This window comes from Kryptolebias marmoratus, linkage group LG16, assembly GCF_001649575.2.
Source record: "Kryptolebias marmoratus isolate JLee-2015 linkage group LG16, ASM164957v2, whole genome shotgun sequence".
NCBI classification, from domain to species: domain Eukaryota; kingdom Metazoa; phylum Chordata; class Actinopteri; order Cyprinodontiformes; family Rivulidae; genus Kryptolebias; species Kryptolebias marmoratus.
In genome coordinates, this window is record NC_051445.1 from 26,747,301 (window position 1) to 26,753,587 (window position 6,287).

The window sequence follows — 6,287 nt, forward strand, 5'->3', positions numbered from 1 at the left end:
TACGACTTTCAAAGATGTTACATTTCTTTTGCATGCATAGCCAGTTCATTGACCAAACCCAGAACTTCACCACATTTGCCTAAAGCTGTTTTTATTGCTACCTTTCTTCAACTGACAATTTGTCCATTATAGATAGCTTTGGTTGAGGACGATGCCAACAAAGTTCTTGGATCAAAAAAACAAAACAAATCTTTCTGGAGCCACAAAAAAATTTAAAGCCTTTTATAAGGCTTACAATGAAGGCAACACAGGCTTTAAGTGTCTATAGTAGCCTATAATCAAAATGTCTAAGTGCATACATAATGAACATTCATGATTAAATGTTTATTGTCCCTGCAGTGTGTCCTGGACAGAACTACGCACCATATGACTACACTGTTGCACAATGTTGCTTTAAGTTTACTTCCATTACAATATTAATGTATTATGTTTGGTTGCTTTGTTAAAATTTAAGAAAAACAATAAAGAAATCAGATTTTTGATGCCATTTTTAGTGTGAAGATTCGACAGGGAATGATGGTGTCATTTTTTTTCTTTTGAAACATGAAAAATCTGCTCCCAAAAGCAGTTTGCATAACAATGATCGCACCTTGTAAATAATCACCTTAAGTGTGTGATCGAAAAAACAACATCATGCATGAAAAAACAACAAAACGGAATGTTTTGTGCAACATAATGTGGATGCAAAAATGGTGTGATTGTACAGCTTGAATGTTATAAAAGCTTTTTTTTTTAAAGTCGCGTCTTTGCAATCTTTAAAAAACCTACGACTTTCAAAGTTGCTACCTACATTTTGTATGCATAACCAGTTCTTTGACCAATACCCACAACTGCACCACATTTGTCTAAGGCTGTTTTCATTGCTGCCTTTCCTCAACTGACGATTTGTCCATTATAGATAGCTATCGTTCGTGACAGTGCCAGTGATGTTCTTAAACAGATTTGCATGCGTTTTTTGGTCGTTGGTGTAGGAGTATGATTTTTGCTTATGGTGTGAGAGGTCCTGACTTCAAATCCCAGACGAGTTCTGTCTTGATAAGTCTTGATAGCTTCTCTGAGCAATGAAGTAAACAAGGCTAAAAGTGTTATGTTAATGAATTTACACTCTCTTGTCAATGACAAAAGAGGCCTTTCTTCATCGTGTTTAAGGTTTTAGACAAGACTTTTTTCTGGTATACCTAAACACTTTTCAGCTTCTGACTTTTCAGTATGTAACACAGCAGCTTGTGTATTTAAGATTCAAGTAAAGTGGAAGTTAGTATGCTTGGACATTTAGAATTTAACCTTTTGTAAACGGGACATGCTTTTCCTACCAATGAAGTAAGAGAGAGATGCCGTCCTGCTGGAAAAAGTAACTAACTTTTACTCAAATAATTAATGACTTTTTACTTCATACAAATGCGCTAACAAATTTTAAGTTTCAAGACTGTTCTTAATAAATAAGAGTGAGACTGAGCTGTTGCAACTCAATCAACAAAAGTCTTTTTTTATTTTTGAAATTCTGATTTTGCAAGAGCAATCAAGTTCCCCCACAACATACACAGAAATCTTTTCTCAACTTGTTGACCCCCTGCTGTACAAAATACAAAGAAGGGTGTGTTAGCAAGGTTTTCATAAGATGACACCTGACTATGTAAACCCTAGTTTGTATACTTTTCCCAGTGTAAAATTAAGAACTTTTCAATAATTTTTAATGTAAATTTTCAAACTTTTCAAGGTATACAACTGTACGGTTAAACTCAAGAAGACAGTTTTAATTCACTATCAATCAAAATTATTCATTTCTGTTATTTATTATGCCTTGTGACAAAAGCAGGGACAAAATAAAATAAAATATAACAAAAATGTATGTTTTAGTGTGCTCTTAAGTTTAGAACTGTGCGCTTCTAAATACAAAACGTTCGCAACACAATTTTAACCCTTGATTTTTCTTTTCACCCTCCAAAGAGGGGAAGAGTAGACACACATACAGACATACACACATTCCGTTCTTTGGAATGAGAATGTGTGTGGGAATACCCCCCCTCACTTTTCTTTACTCTCTCTTTTAAGTGTCTATGAGGGAGCAGCCAACTGACAGCACAAAACACCACAGAGGGTGATGAGCAATTTGTGCTGTGTTAAAGGCCTACTACACAGATCATTTTTCTTTTTCCTATGTCTGAAGTTCACCTCAGCATGCTTCTGCAGTTCGAAACATACCCAGACCAGTGACAAAAAGAAAAAAAAACAGTTCACATCGTTTCTGGTCATTACATCTTACTGCAGGAATTTCATTTCAAACTATTCTGTCTTGGAGAATCCATTGAGGAATCTCAAGGAAGAGGACTTCAGACCACTTTTGTGTGAACTATAACATGCTTATGGATGGAGATGTGTAGGGATGCATAGTTATCAACATAATCAATTTTTTTGCTGTACTATCTACTATTTCTCACAGGAAATGGATTCAAGAACATTTTATGGGTGTAAGGAACATGATCAAGCGGTTAGGCTCATTCCTTCCAACAGTGAGGACGGGTGAGCTTGAGAGTGACAGTAAGGAAGAGTCCAAAATCAGGTTTGAGGGATAGTTAGAAGATTAGGGTTCAGTCAGTACAGTATCATACTGTATGAAATGATCATGTGTGTGTGAGTGTCTGACTTCAGGCTGCTGACATTATCATTCAGCTAAAACTGACACTACAGACTGACATCAGTTCTACTGCAATCACATGTAGAAACACTAAGCCCTGTTGCATTCTTTTCAGCAAAATTAGATATGGTTGCAAAGGATCTCCCTAGGTTGTTTTCATGCAGTGACAGCAGGAAAGGCTGTTCTTTCTTCACAAGACATTGTAGGATATGCAAGTCTCATCTTGCTGGTACCACATTCTGTTCTATTATCCTTTCAAAGCAGAAAACTTCATGTAATTCATCTGCACAATGGCTGAGATATGCATCAGTTTTCTTGAACATGACTAACATTACTGTGAAATACTGCACTCTCTTACTGACTCCTGATGATGGTGACCTCATAATTGTGAAGCTGTGCTGGAGCAGAGTTTATACGCATCGCTCTGATCTAACTGATGCACCTCTGACTAACCCTGACTTGTTCCTGTTTAGATGTTTCTGCATCACGTGATCCTGCTACTGGAACTAACCGTGTTTGCTTTGCTGTTTGCTGTTCGCTCTCTGCATGAAATGCTTGTTTCTGACTCTTTGCAGCAACACTTTCCTGTACAAACCGCTGAACTGATAGCACTAACAGAGGCATGTAAATTTGCAGCTGGTAGGTCTGTCTCCATTTTTACTCAAGTTTTTCAGACGGTGAAAGCTGAGACCCCACTGCATGTTATCAGACAAGCTGACTGGATCCTGGTAAAAGATTTCAAAGAAACTCTAAGGAACGCCAAGTGTGGGGAGGGACCATTTCTGCTGCTCGCAACAAACAGCTGTCAAAGTCACAGAGAGGGCAACATGGATTATACCTTAAACTTATGATACAGATATGCGAAGTACATTGCACAAAACAGGTCAGACTGTTATGTTTGAATGTTTTGCTAACTCAAAGTATTACTCAGTTATCTAACAGTCCCATTTTCTTAGGTAACATACCACATACACATTGTAAAGCTGCACTTGTTCACTACACTTCGTACTTCAATAATGCTTCTCTTAATTCTTACAAACTTTTCCAAGGACCACCTGCTCACTCTATTACCAGGTACCAGATGTTTCAGTTTGAGGGTCTACTGTTCCAGAGGGAAAAAAGGTGCGGACTCGAGATCAAAAAATCATGTTATCATTTCTTCCATCCTTAGGAGTTGGTAAAGTTATGTTTCGTGTTAAAATCCTAAATTACCAATATAACCTTAGTTGATGATGTGTTAACAGCCCCAGTGGAAGTGAAAACTGAATTCACTGCTTTAAGACTTAATACTCTTCAGAACAGAATGGTCCTAGATCAGTTGACAGCTTCAACAGGGGGGTTTGTGTATTGGTTGGTACTTCTTGCTGTACTTTCATTAGCGTTCTTTAATGTTTCTAATGGCCTTGTATTGTTGTATAATTCCCTTACTTAAACGATTAATGGAGAATTTGAATAATGTTCATCTTTTAAAGAACACTTTTCTCACAGACTCCTCTTCTGGTCACTTTCCAAACCCCACCTACCACAGTAATGATTCTAATAGCTTGGATTTCTCCTCAACCAGACTACAATGTGTAATTTTTTGTTTTGTTTTTTATATTATATGTGTTAATCTTTGTTGATATGATCAGAATTATTTTAACGCTTTGCTTAAAATGAAAATGACTATGTTCCACAAAAACAGATGCCTATACTATCTACATGTTTTTCAATGTGCACTCTGAAATAAAAAGAAATGTAATTTTACATGTTTTGCTTAATGACATTTACCTTCACAAGCTTAATTTAATTTTACTTTCTTGATTTTACTTTTATAATACCTTCTTACTTAATCATTTACCAGTTAGACATTACATTGTTATTATTTTTCAAAAGATTAATTGTATTACTTATAAACTGGGTTTTGGGGGTATTTCACTTTTACCTGAGAAGTAACAGAGCATATTCATGACCATCTCTCTGGTAGAGAGGGGTTGCAAGATAAGTTTTCCTACCAAACAAAACAATGACAACATAATAAAGGGACGGATGGACGGGCCGGTATGTTTTTTGTATCTTGTGTATATGTTTTGTTACATCTGGCAGGTTAATGTTAATGTTTTTTTTCTCATCTTTCTTCTTTCTTTCTTCTTAAGTCTAACCATATTCAATAGTAACTTCCTTTGACATGATGGAAGGGAAATGTGGTAAACTTAATGTGTGATTAATATCAAATATTACATATTTTCTATAATCAAAAGAGGGGAATGTGGTAGCAAGGTTTTTATAAGATAACACCTGACTATGTGATATCTGAATTCCAAGTCTTGACTATGTTATGGCTAAATTCCACAGTCTATGAGGTTTTCACCAAATGACCCTGTTATTCTTCACTGAAACCAGACTGACTTTGCTTCCTGTCTCCTCCTCACCTTCCAACATTCTAATATCTTAGATATAAGCTCCTGTGTGGACTCTGGAGGTAGAGCTTTTGATTCTGAGCTTCCTGGTCAGACCTGGGACTGTATGTCATGCACCATACATAAATAAACCTGTTTGAGTGATTTCATCTAACAGTGCTTGGAAATTGATTTTTTTTTTCAGAACAAGGGCAACAAGGAGAACCAGACAGTGCATAACAGCAACAATGAGAAGAAAATGAATAGAATATATAGGCTGAGGCTGATGAGGAAGCTGGGCACGGATGACTGATTACAAAGTGAGAACAGGTGTAGATGTTGTTGCAGGCTGACATGGAAAAGTACCAACTAAGGGAGAAGGTGGCAGATAACACAGGGAGTAAAGCCAAACAACACAAATGAAAACACAGGGAACAAAACAATGAAAACAGGTAACTCAGAAACACACAGAACCCACAAAGCAAACAGGACTACAGATCTCATAAAAAAAAGATTACAAAAAAAAAAATTACTTCAATGAGCACAGATTCCAAGAGCAAGCGTCTTTCTTACTGACACAAACGTGTGCACAAAACATTAAGGCTGTGAGCTTCAAGACATCTCTTTCAAAGCCAAAAAAATGAAAGAAAAGTAGATTTGGAAATAAATTGTAATCTTAACTTATATAACATGACGTCATGCTCATTGTATGGTTTGTAAATGACCCTCAGCTACTATCACATCGGTTTTTTAGTGCAATATCTGTAAAACTGACTGTTATAATCATTTTTGTGTTGTTTGTGTTGATGTGGTGGACATTGTAAATTTATTGACTCCAAAAGTTAATTAGTTGTATATGTGCATCCAATGATTGCTTTCTAAAACTTTCATAAAAATTTGTCTGGTGTGATATTTTGATTTATTGGGACCATTCTTAGCTACTACTACACCAAATTTTAGGTCTACATCTGTGAAATTGACCTTTTTTCTCTTTGAAATTTCCTCTTTTTAGCAAATTGTGGTTGCTTGGTCAGGGACCCAAAGCCGCAGGCAAGTTTAAATAAAATAAAAAATGTTTAATTAAATTAAACTACATAACAGTTATCACCTGGGGAATGACACATGCCCCAAATAAAATTAAGTACCCAAGCATTAAACAGATAGCTATGTTTGAGGATCTGACAATGATCTGAGACAACTGAGGATTATAAGCACTGGGAAGGTGATTGCTGAATGAGGACAGGTGGGTTGATTACAAATTGCAGACATGGGTG